This window comes from Apteryx rowi, unplaced genomic scaffold (genome assembly GCF_003343035.1).
Source record: "Apteryx rowi isolate R43461 unplaced genomic scaffold, aptRow1 scaffold_8, whole genome shotgun sequence".
Taxonomy (NCBI): domain Eukaryota; kingdom Metazoa; phylum Chordata; class Aves; order Apterygiformes; family Apterygidae; genus Apteryx; species Apteryx rowi.
In genome coordinates, this window is record NW_020451093.1 from 5,628,032 (window position 1) to 5,639,462 (window position 11,431).

Here is an 11,431-nt window from a genome sequence, read left to right on the forward strand (position 1 = left end):
TCATACGAAATACTACTAGCAAGGCTGTATTTGAAAAAAAATGTGGAAGTTCGGGAAAGCACCCTGGGTGAGAATACTTTGGGTTGCTAAGAAACATCACCCCGATGATGGATGAATTAAATTTTCTCAGTTAGTACAGCCAGTTCTAGGCATCCCTCGTTTATTAGTAGAATGTTTCCTTTTACTGGTAATTTCTTTTAACAGCTACATACAAATAAAAAGCCCTGCCTTTAAATGAAACTGAGAATTTCAAACTTACATAATTAAAGCTAGAAACCAGAATAGAGTTTGCATCTTGAATAGAATTCAGTAACTACATTTTCAAAGTTCACATTTTTAAATGTAATACTAAAAAGTCAAAATGCTTTAGAACTTCTTTCAGGATAGTCTGCAGTGAAAGATACTACTTAGCTTCCAAAACAAATCTATAAACAATTTAGGGAACAGCCTACCGATACAGAATGCTAACTCTTCAAATATTTTTAAATATGAAACAACATAAATATCCAAGTAATCATATTTTAAACATTACTTTGGGAGAAAAAGCATACTCATTTGACATATTTCATTGTGATAATGTCAACATAAAACCAAGCATGAAGGAAATAATACAAACCACCTGCTTTTCTCATTTTGAAGTTACCTTCATGTCATCCAGTTGCTATTTTATTATTTTACTTACAGGATGTTTCTTCTGCACAGCATATCCCTAAACTTACTATAGTACGCCTTTCCATTTCGGAGGTACACATTTGCAGTTGGACGCTGACTTAGCATACCTGTTGTGTCTGCCGTTTACTGCTTACTGAAGTTCTTTCAGAAAGGCCATAGCTGGAGCGGAGAGGAAGGCCACCTGCTTGCCTTTTCCCAGCCGCTGCACAGCAGGTCAGAGGAACTTTCCTGGAAGTGGAGAGAGAAGCAAGCACATCTCACCTGGCACAGCCTCCAAGGGCAGGATGCGACGGCAGAGGAGAGGCACAGCGAGCAGGGACCCACAGCAAAAGCCAAAGAGTGGACTCCTGGGATCAGACTTACAGCTACCGCTCAGAGATGATGGAAAGGGGCTGAACTGTCTTAAAAACCCAGGGAGAACTGCGTAGAATTTTGCAACCCAGAAGTCCATAGATTTGCTGAACTAAGAATAAACCCAAGGGGAAGGACCCATTTTGCAACAGTACAGTTGGCAAAGGGGAGATTCATTTAAAAAGCTTTTGTCTGACTTCAAGACTTTGTTTTTTAATGTCTATTATTCTAGATTGTGCTCTAATAAAAATACAGTTAGAAGTTCCAAGTATTCAGCACTGAAAGGAGAGTTCAATTTAAGGAAAAGGGTGAAAAAATCCCCCAAAACTGTGCTTTGGATCCCATCACAGCTTCCAAGTCAGGAGTTACTATGCCTAGTTAAGTGTCGAGGCTACATCCAGAGCTAGTCAATACACAGAGGCAATCATGGAGGCTCTTCTCCCCAAATATGCCTCCACAGAGAAGAGCCGCCACTGGAGAGTCTGAAAACAAATATTTAATAATGATATCAATTTGGCTTCACTGCAGGAGATGTACTTCCTGTGGGCCTAATAAGGAAGAGCTTTATAATCTGGGCAGAAGCATTTTAAAACTTCAAAGGACACATCTTATCTGTACCATTTCTTCTGGAATCCCAGAAAGCCTAAAGACAGAATGCTGATCAGACTGCAACTTTTCTAGACACAGATGTTGCAACCACATCTGCCTTAACTATAAGCCACCGACTTTGCTACTTTCTGACTCTTTCAAGCAGCATCTCTTCGTTCCTTAGTTTTTGGAAACTTAAAGGCAGAGGATAAGATAAACTGTTTCTGATCACATCAGGTGTACTAAAACAGTAACATAAAAGAAAAATGCCTGCAGATTATGTTCCAAATACTAAGACAAAAAGGTTTTGAAGTAGAGATACCCTTTTTCCCCTCCTCGTCTCTCTATGTGATTCACAAAGTAACACTTACTTCAAATACTTAGATGTGTTAGATCAAAGTCTCTTTTTTTTTTTCTTCAATGTGTTGATCTAGCAGCCATAAAGAATGACCTTTTGTGGATGAATGCATCTCAAGTCACTTAGAAACAGGAGTCTGCACATTTATATTTGCCCTATTAATTACAGGTGATTTTTGGACACTTCTCTGATGAACTGATCCAGTGCCAACTCAGATGGGCAGGAATCAGTGTAAATGTTCTCAAAGCTTTTCTCTTTTACCTCACTAAAGATTCCCTCCCTAAACAACTATAGCTTTCTTGCACATATTAAGATGTCTGTCTTAAATTGTCCAGTTCTGGGCTCCCCAGCACAAGAAAGACATGGACTTACTGGAGTGAGTCTAGCAAAGGGCCACAAAAATGATTAACGGATTGGAGCATCTATCATACGAGGAGAGGCTCCAAGAGCTGGGAGTGTTCAGCCTGGAGACGAGAAGGCTCAGGGGGATGTTATCAATATGTATAAATACCTGCTGGGACAGTGCAGAGAACGCAGAGCCAGCCTTCTCAGGGGTATCCAGTGAACAGCCAAGAGGCAATGGGAAATTCTATTTAAACATACAAAATAACATTTTTCCTGGGAGGGTTGTCCTGGAACAGGTTGTCCAGAGAAGTTGTGTAGATATCCAAGATGACTGGACATGAGCTCTAGTTGACCCTGCTTTGAGCAGGGGCTTGGACTAGACAATCTCCGGAGATGCCGTTCAAGCACAACCATTCTGGGATCTGCCTTCAAAGGCCAGATCTGCATCGAGATACAGGCTACAGGATTCTTACCACTGCGATAAGCTTTTTCTTCATCAACCAATTTAAGCTTTTCTCTCTTAATGAGAGCTTTTAAGCCCTCAAGAATTTTACATCTGTGAAGGAACACCAGTCTACAGAAAATAAGGAAAAAGTGAGCAGGATTGATTTTTAAAGAAGTATTCAGAGTAGTCAACAGAAGTTTGCTGTGAAACTGAAAGAACATTTTCAACTGAATCCCACTATTTTCAGTGCAGGATTACTTAATATTTTCATTTATTACTTGGATGACTAGCAATACCCTTGCAAAATTTTGTAAGTATCTGGGAGGGGCCACAAGCATTCTGGGAAGCAGGGTTAGAATTCAAAATGATCAAAAAACATAGGAATAAGTGATTAAGCAGCAGAACTGAAATTGGGGTTTTAACAGTTCACATACTGATATCAGCTACTAATCTGATGCTGCAAAAAGGAAAAATTTCATTTGAATATGTAGTAACAGGAATGTCACATGCAGAAGATGGTAAGATTTATTCTGTTCCTCATTGACACTAAGCTTGCATGTTATGTTCAGGTCTGGATACATATACAGAGAAAACTGGGAGAAGCTCAGAAGAAAACCTGAGCAGTCACAAAAACTAAAGGGAAATGGGTTTGCTTAATATGGGAGTAAGAAGACTACAGGAAGATAAGCACAGGCTTCAAAATAGGTTAACAACAGTTATAAAAATGATGATCCTATCCCACTACTGCAATATCCACAAAGTGGGGGAGGGGGGGGAAGAAAGAAAGAAAGAAAGAAAGCCTAAGAAGCTTAACTGGTTAGGAAAAAAATTAGAAGTATCAGAAGAAATATGTTACCTCTAGAGATAGTTAAACAACGGATCAGGTGATGGAGAGGTTACAGAAATCGTCACCAAACATTTTTAAGACCTGTTAAGACAAACTATTTGTCGGAAACCATCTATGTATATTTATCTTGCTTTATGATGGGTACTATATACTCATAAATACAATACAGGGCTTTAGCATAGACTGAATGACCTCCAGAGACCTTTCTGTGTTTTCTGCTCTAAACCTAAGGGCTGCATGAGTTTAGGCCCCTGCCAGGCAAATCAGCAGGTGACTATACTGCTCCTTAGAGCTCCAAGCAGGCTTTTGATATCTCTTTTTTTCTAAATAACCAAGGCAGTCTGTGACTGACAATCTTCTATCACATCAAGCATGCTACCTTAAATATGAAGTACTCTGAATGATCCTCTGGGGAAATAAAGTCAAAGTACAAAGAAGCCAATGGCAACTAAACCTGGGAATCTAATCCTGAGAAGGAAATCTAAAACTAACAAACTGGGCAAGGAGGTATATCCCATTAGTAGCGCGAAATATATGGAATTGTTTTTGTTTACAGCATCTACAACAAATAAACCTTAATAAAAAGTAATATTTAATAAAATATTTAGTACAGAGAAATAAGGAGGGAAGGGTTGATGTTTCTAAGCTTATTTTCACAGCAGTATGAAAGGAAATGAGGTAGAGTCAGAGCTAATTCTCCTTATATAATTTCACATGGAATGATTAGTTCTGCCCCAACAGTAACAGCTTTCCAGAGGGTCCTACTTGTCGCAAAGATTGCATACAGATGCTATAAGTGTAGCTTCTCTATTCTCTACTGACAACCAACTTAAGGGACAATATAATATTCATTTTAGTATAGAACGAAATTCACAGCGTGAACAGTAAAGTAATGTCACAGCTACCATGAAAATGCAGTTCCATGTTGGGGGTTGTGACTTTTAAATGTTTAATCATGAAACAGATTTGTAAAAAGGAACCTAAGAACGAGCTTCAGGCTCCAGCAGTGTCCTGGGGTAGTTAAGGAGGTGTAAGAGTGGCGTAGGCTGTGTTCTCACAATGAAAGGGAATAAGGCACGGAGGAGCCTTCATGTCACATGCCCACGCTCTTTTTTTTTTTTTTTTTTTTAAAGGCAGGTTTTCAGTCATGAATGTGCTGAATGCCCCTCTTAAGCCTGATTAGTAGAGACACTGCACATACACAGTACTGCTGAAGGTGATGGAATTCCGTAAGTCACCTGGGTCACTTCTGGGTGAAATACCAATAACTGGCAATTCATCTGAATAAGGCAAAAAAAAAAAAAAAAAGACTCTGTAAGAGCCATAACTTAGTCTTCCAATAGCGAACACAACGCACGGATAATGCTAAAACTTTGTGAAACCTTTTGATAGGTATTAATACTTTTATAAAGCACTGCAGTGTTTTGCACTTAATCCTAGAATATAAATTAGTAGAAAATCCATGTTCAATTCCAAAATCACTACTACAAGTTGCAATTCAGCTACTATTATTTCTCTAAAAAAATATCATTTTTATATATTTTATAAATATATATATATTTTAAAACTACATGTGTGTATATATAAAGATATATATAAATATGCAAACGAAAGAGAGCCTACCTTGATAAATTGGACTAGCAACAAAAAACCTGAATGATTCCCTGCAACAGCATGCCAAATTATAAGAACTTTAAATGTGTATATTTTGCACTTATTAGCACAACCATTTGTTTTACAAAAGGCATACAGATTAACTAACAAGCACACTATTAGTTTTAGGCACAGAAAGACCAATTTTTTATGCCTTGCCAGAAATAATGACTAATTAGGCCAGCACTACCCTACAGTCATTTCTATAAATCCTGCCTCTACATTTAAATTACAACCAAAAAGGAAACTGACTTAATGATAACAAAAGCATATTTCTTGCAAAAGTTTTCTTAAAGTAAGATCAGGACAAGAACTTAGTCTCCAAATCCAACAAGATCACTTTACTGGTTTTTTGGAGAACTTGAATTTATCTCAACCTATTTATAACCGGAAATTCACTATGCAATCTAATAGACAAGGTCAAAGGCCAAAGTTTCAACTGGGAAATCTCAAACACAGGATTTCACAGAAGACTGTTGGATTACTTAATCTGCAAAATCACCCTCCAGCATATTCCTCGTGTAAACCTTGAAAATAGATTATAAGAGATACAGTGCCTCTCAGACTACTTGCCAAATTTCTTCTTTCATGTTACAGTTACTTCTGGAATATTTATATGTGAAGTAAATATCAGAACAGAAAGATACATAGCAAATATGATGCTGAGCATCAGATGAATGAGGCTTTGTGCTTCGTTAAAAGACTGAAGTTCTTATATGATGGAAATTATGGTGCTTCTAGGAAAAAACACTTGTTCAATTACATCTGCCAGGCAAGACATTTCTAAAAAAAACACCTTGTTATTTTTACAATGCAACATAGACTTTATTCTTATTTTACTTACAGAGGTGTAACTTTGTAAATAAGCCATTATGAAAATAGAATCAAAATCTACATTGTAAAATAATCCAAAATAATGAAGTTAACACATAACTGCAAATCTTTTTTCTCTCTCTCCAAAACAATCTGTTTGGAAAAAACAGGAAGAGTATAATCCTTTTTCTAAGAACTGGTCCTAGAAACAGATGTTTTCCCCATTCTTCTTCCCTAATATTCTGCCACTACAATCACACACTATCATTGCTCTATGCAATCACTCCACTGACTTTTCAGCATTCATATACTCTTGCATGTATGCACAAAGTGCTTTGTGATATCCCGGAAGTTCTTCCACATAATGACTTTATAACAGTTATATTTTTATTACCGCTGTTTTATTAGGCCTCCCGAGGAGGAGCCAGAAGTCTCCATTATTTTTGAGAAGGGGAGACTTTTCTTTGTCTTTTTAGATTGAGAAGATCAACCAACAGCAACAGTGAGATCCTCATCTTTCATTCCAACATACCTGACCACTGAATTCTACCAGTGTGAACAACGTCCATCATGGAAAATCAATTCAGTAGATCTTCCACCTCAGATAAAAAATAAAAGGCTGCATCATATTAAACCTAAATCCAACTACAGTTAGGTGTGAAGTTCCCCCCACGCACCCACAATGACAGCTTCTAATAGAGTACGAAAGGAATCTTGCACTCTAGATCAGTAAGTCTCAAGTAAAACAATTATAAGCTTCATGTGTGACCATAAGAGAAATGGTATTTTATTCATCAAGACTATGATCACTATGAATTTTCTGTAGCCAAATACATGGCCAAAAATACCTGTTTAAGAACAATCGTTCTGGCTCTTAGAGGAAAACATTCCCACGGTACCTATGGCAACACCATACTTACACTATTGGTCTTCATTAAGATAACCAAGTTATTGAACAAAAATGGCATTTGACTGTCCAGAAATAATCTCGGAACAAAACTGGAAAACAGTGGGGAAGCCACACTGGCAATACTGTTGTAAGGATACAACACTTAGAGGTTTTAAGATATAAAATTGTTTAAACTCCTCTTTTTTCTCCAACCTGGCATTATTTTTTTTATAACAATGTATTATTTTAAAAAATTAAGGTACGAACATGACTGCAAACCTAGTTACACCTGAAGTACAAGGGAGAAAACTTTTGCTGATCCTGTGTTTTATATTTTACATAAATATTTTTGATCACATGCACATATACACACATGCACATATCTGAATCAAAGTTGCTTATACAGCATTAACTTATTTGGGGATTTAAGCCTCGACAGTTTCTGTTCTTCCTGTATCTTAACCCTACTGAATAATGTTTTGGGGCACAAACTAAATGACCTTTAGTGCCTGGCCTCACCTGTTTTCTTCCAAGTACCATATTTCATTGTTAATTTTAGATATTTCTCCAGTTCTTATTTGGACATCAAAGAGGTACCGATGCCCAAAATACTAGCAATATTTGAAATACGGGCTTCCCCACTCACTGTCATTTATAAATTGAAAAGAACTTTGATTTCTTGCCTACAGGAAATACTGCGGATCTACAATAAAGCACGCATATATGCACAGGCCAGGATTTAGGATAATAGATTGTCTGGAGATGTGGTTTTCAGATTTACAGATCTCATGTTCTGTCTGGTGCTTCACACATTTATTTTTTACTTTCACATCTGATGTGCAGCAATATGGATAGCTAAGGTGTATATTTAAGACATACTTTGAGATTTATCTATTCCGAAGTGAAATTCACAGTGGGTACGTGTCCTTGGAGCACGAAGGCACTGCATTATACTGCTAACTGCACCGCTTAGCGATGGCTGGGGGCAGGGGAAGGAAGACACTCAAGAGCTCCTCTCTAACAACTCTGCCACCAAAGATTAAGATGATTTTCCTGCTTTACAAACTTGGTAGAGAGTGCTTCTCACATGCAAATGGAAAAAACGATAGTAGCTAACATATTACTGAAATATGGTTGCCTGCTGCATATATTCCTAAGAACCTTGCATATATTAGTTTGTTCTCCACTTCTGTGTTTATTTTTTTAATTAGCAATAAGTCATACAACTAGTCAAGACAAACGAGACAGCCATTCTTTTCAAGTTTTCAGATTGTTTGCCTTGTTTTGTTACTACTCTTATAACTATTTTCACTATGTGTCTTATGTCTCATAACTAGCAGGATACAGAAGTACTCAAACAGACCTGTCAGCATTAAGGTCTCATTATTCCTTCCACTATTACTAAAATTTAACCTTAGAATATATCCTCAGTATATTTCCTTACAACAGAACACAATTCTGTTCTCACAGGATTAAATGTTCAAGAAGGATATCCATGTTTCTTGTGACCACATAATTCAGGATCCAACTTGCACAGAAACAGAGTAGTAGTTTAACTGAATTATTTAACCAGACAAGATCAAATCTTTAGACTTTCAAGTCTTTCTCTTTGCAATTCATAAAAGCTATTACAGGAGAATATTCCACATTAAACTGTTGCATGAGAAGTGTCTTATCTCAATGGATCTCTCTATCTAAAATATAGCACTGTATTGCATAAGCATATTCTGACCTAGTGAAGCCAAACAATGCAGTATGTAAATCACTTATTTTTTAAATAAGTTAGATTCAAGCTGAACATACAAACAGTGAGGTATTCAAATAGAGCAGCTACTCCTAAAAAAATACTGGCCATCTCCACATTAGGAGGAGTTTGGTATGATCACAGCTTACAGCAGCAATTCAGTTTTTGCTAAAGTAGTTTATTCCAGCAGCCCTGAGTGAAAGAAAGTGCACTGGTAAAGTGCTGTTTTGATGGTAAAAATGTCTACCTAGAAATTTTTGCCAGTGCAGCATATCAGTCATGGACCATAAGCTTTCTCAGCTCTGATCAAAACAGTTATAAAATAATTAGTCTACAGTGTAGACAGGGCCATAGGCCTAAAAAGCTCAAGACACTTGGCTCTTCTTTCAGCTACGGACAATGTCAAACACTACAGTCTTACGGTGTAGGAAACATTTATAAAAAGCTAAACCAAGAACTTTTTGTTTTCCTATTCTCAAATTTTATTGAGCAGAAATGTTTGAGGATAGTTTATTACTTTTACCGGCCACTCAAAAAATGGGCCTCCAGCCAAACAGGACTTTGAAATATGCCTATATTTTGGTTTTAAAACAACATTAAGGAAGTTGTATAACTTTTACATTAGAGTCTAAGTGACTTAGCAGCCTAAATGACACGTTTCAGCTGTAACTTAGGCACTTTGGAAACTACGACTACAGCAACAGTACCAGTTGAACTTGGTACTGATCTTGATGTAGCAAAGAGATTGGCAAGAGTTAATTAACAGGCTTTTGTAACTCGTATCAAATTCCACACTGCCACGCTTGCACCCAAAACAGTTCCCAAGTTGGCCAAAAGACAGCCACAGCCACTGGACTATCTGCAGAGTACATCTCACCGAAAGACAGTTTTATGCCAGGTTTAGACTTTTAATCACTATTTAGAGACTACCTCAGTCCTCCTCTCTTTCTTATTATTTTGTTCTCTGCCATTTTGATGTGGCCCTCTATTTTTCCTTCCCATCCAGCTTATCCTTTCCCCAAAATAACAAAATAAATGTTTGTTGGCATCCCATTAGTCACTTATGGGCCAAACTCCTGCTCTCACTATAAGCTATTTATTTAGGCTAAATTCTGTGGGACAGGGACAATCCACTACCTTGTGTTTGTGCCGTTCTTACCTTCACAGGGCTTTACTGCACTACTCTAGGCAAAATTAATGATAGCCATCATAGAAATATTACTGCAGTTACTTTAAATTGTACAGTCATCAGTGCAGAGATTAACTTTTTGTACTGTATTTGTAAAACACCGACATCCTGAGCTGGACAACGGGACAGTTTCCTAGGTTCTACAGTTTCTACCTACTGATCAACCAATAGACTGGCAAATCATTTAGAAAGATTATAAAGACTGAGATACTGCAATAGTAAGGATGAGCCTCACCTTTTTATATGCTGTAGGGATACAAATCAAAAAAAAAAAAAAGTATTGAAAAAAAACCCTGGTCCTTAATTGATTTATCAAGATTGATTTTATGTAATCTAGACTCACATCTAAACTTGCATCAGAAAGTAATCTTCCAACGTATTTTACTATGTCTGGTCTTCCAATAAAAAGGGAAGGAAAAAAAAAAAGAGGATGAAGCAAGAAGAATACATTCCACATTAGATCTTGAAAGCTCCAATTAAAATTCAATATTGCACTTTGTATGGAGACTCTTTACATGAAAACCCTGTCATGGTTAAGATTTAAGGTTAACCAGGTTAATAGAGTCCAATAAAATAGCTCTATTTAATTATGCCAAAACCATTGTTACAAGCCACTCTAAAATCTGCTACTCATCTTTACCTGACTATTGTGCTAAATTCTGAATCATGGCAACGCACATCTACTTCTCAAGAGGTAGAAAATCCTACCATAAAGTACCTCCTGCAAGAGAGTTGTTCCTGCTCTCAAGCTCTTTCCCCCACTTCTTAAAAAAGTGCATGCATTTGCACCTCGAGTGATTTCTCTCCTCCAGTCTGCTACTCCAATCATCACACAGTCATGTGTTAAAAGATTTGTGCAGACCTGCCAAGTCTCATTCATTCGAGACACTTCCCTAAAGTTGGGATTCGTTCGCAAAGTGTATTTAAGCAGCTCCTCTACTGCGGAGTGTTCTGTCACGTGGCATTTCTGTCTTAAAAGAAAAATATGGAGACGATTTTAAGGTTTTTGAGTCTCTGTGTTTTCTCTTGTTCTATAAAGCACTCTCACATTTATGTCAGTGTGAAGGTTATAGTTTTATGACTGTTTTTAAGCAGTGTAGCTATCTAATAGATATTGATATTTCATTGCTTTACAGTGGCACCTGGAGAGAAACCTGGCTCCGGTTTTGCCAAACCTTTCACACCGTCTCAAGAAAAGCGGTCCCTGCCCCACAGGGCTTACAGTATCCATTATTTTTAAGGATGGGTTTACTGGGGAGAAAAAAAAAAAAGAGAATTCCTCATGCTTGGAGGCTGTTGGGAGCTGTGCCTGGGGCTCACTGCAGACCCTGGAGGGAAGGCAGGGCCCGGCGCTGCCAGGGGGGCCCCCAAAAGCGCTCCCCTCCCGGCTGGGGGCTCGGGGCTGCTCTCGGGGGGAGGCGATGACCCACGAGAAGCCGGGCAAGGGAGCAAGGCAGACGCCTTCCCCTCGGTAAAACACGTCCGGCCGCCGCGCCGCTCCCCCGGGGCCGGGCCGCTCGGGAGCTGCCACAGGCAC

At 38.1% G+C, this 11,431-nt stretch overlaps 1 protein-coding gene across 18 annotated transcripts in view; it reads right to left on the reverse strand.

Moving 5' to 3' along the window:
* The window catches only part of GTDC1 (glycosyltransferase like domain containing 1), a 193,130-nt gene extending 182,388 nt beyond the window's left edge, over positions 1 to 10,742 (reverse strand). For 15 of the 18 annotated variants that reach the window (XM_026089043.1, XM_026089035.1, XM_026089036.1 and 12 more), the window contains exons 1-3: positions 4,808 to 4,821; positions 3,616 to 3,687; positions 780 to 900 (exon numbers count right to left, since the gene is read on the reverse strand). The gene's annotated coding sequence lies outside the window, so the exon portion shown is untranslated. Of the gene's footprint in view, positions 1 to 779; positions 1,160 to 3,615; positions 3,688 to 4,807; positions 4,822 to 10,612 lie in introns of those variants that run through there. The other 3 variants (XM_026089024.1, XM_026089026.1, XM_026089023.1) reach the window with 3 other exon arrangements.
* Positions 10,743 to 11,431: the final 689 nt, after the last annotated feature.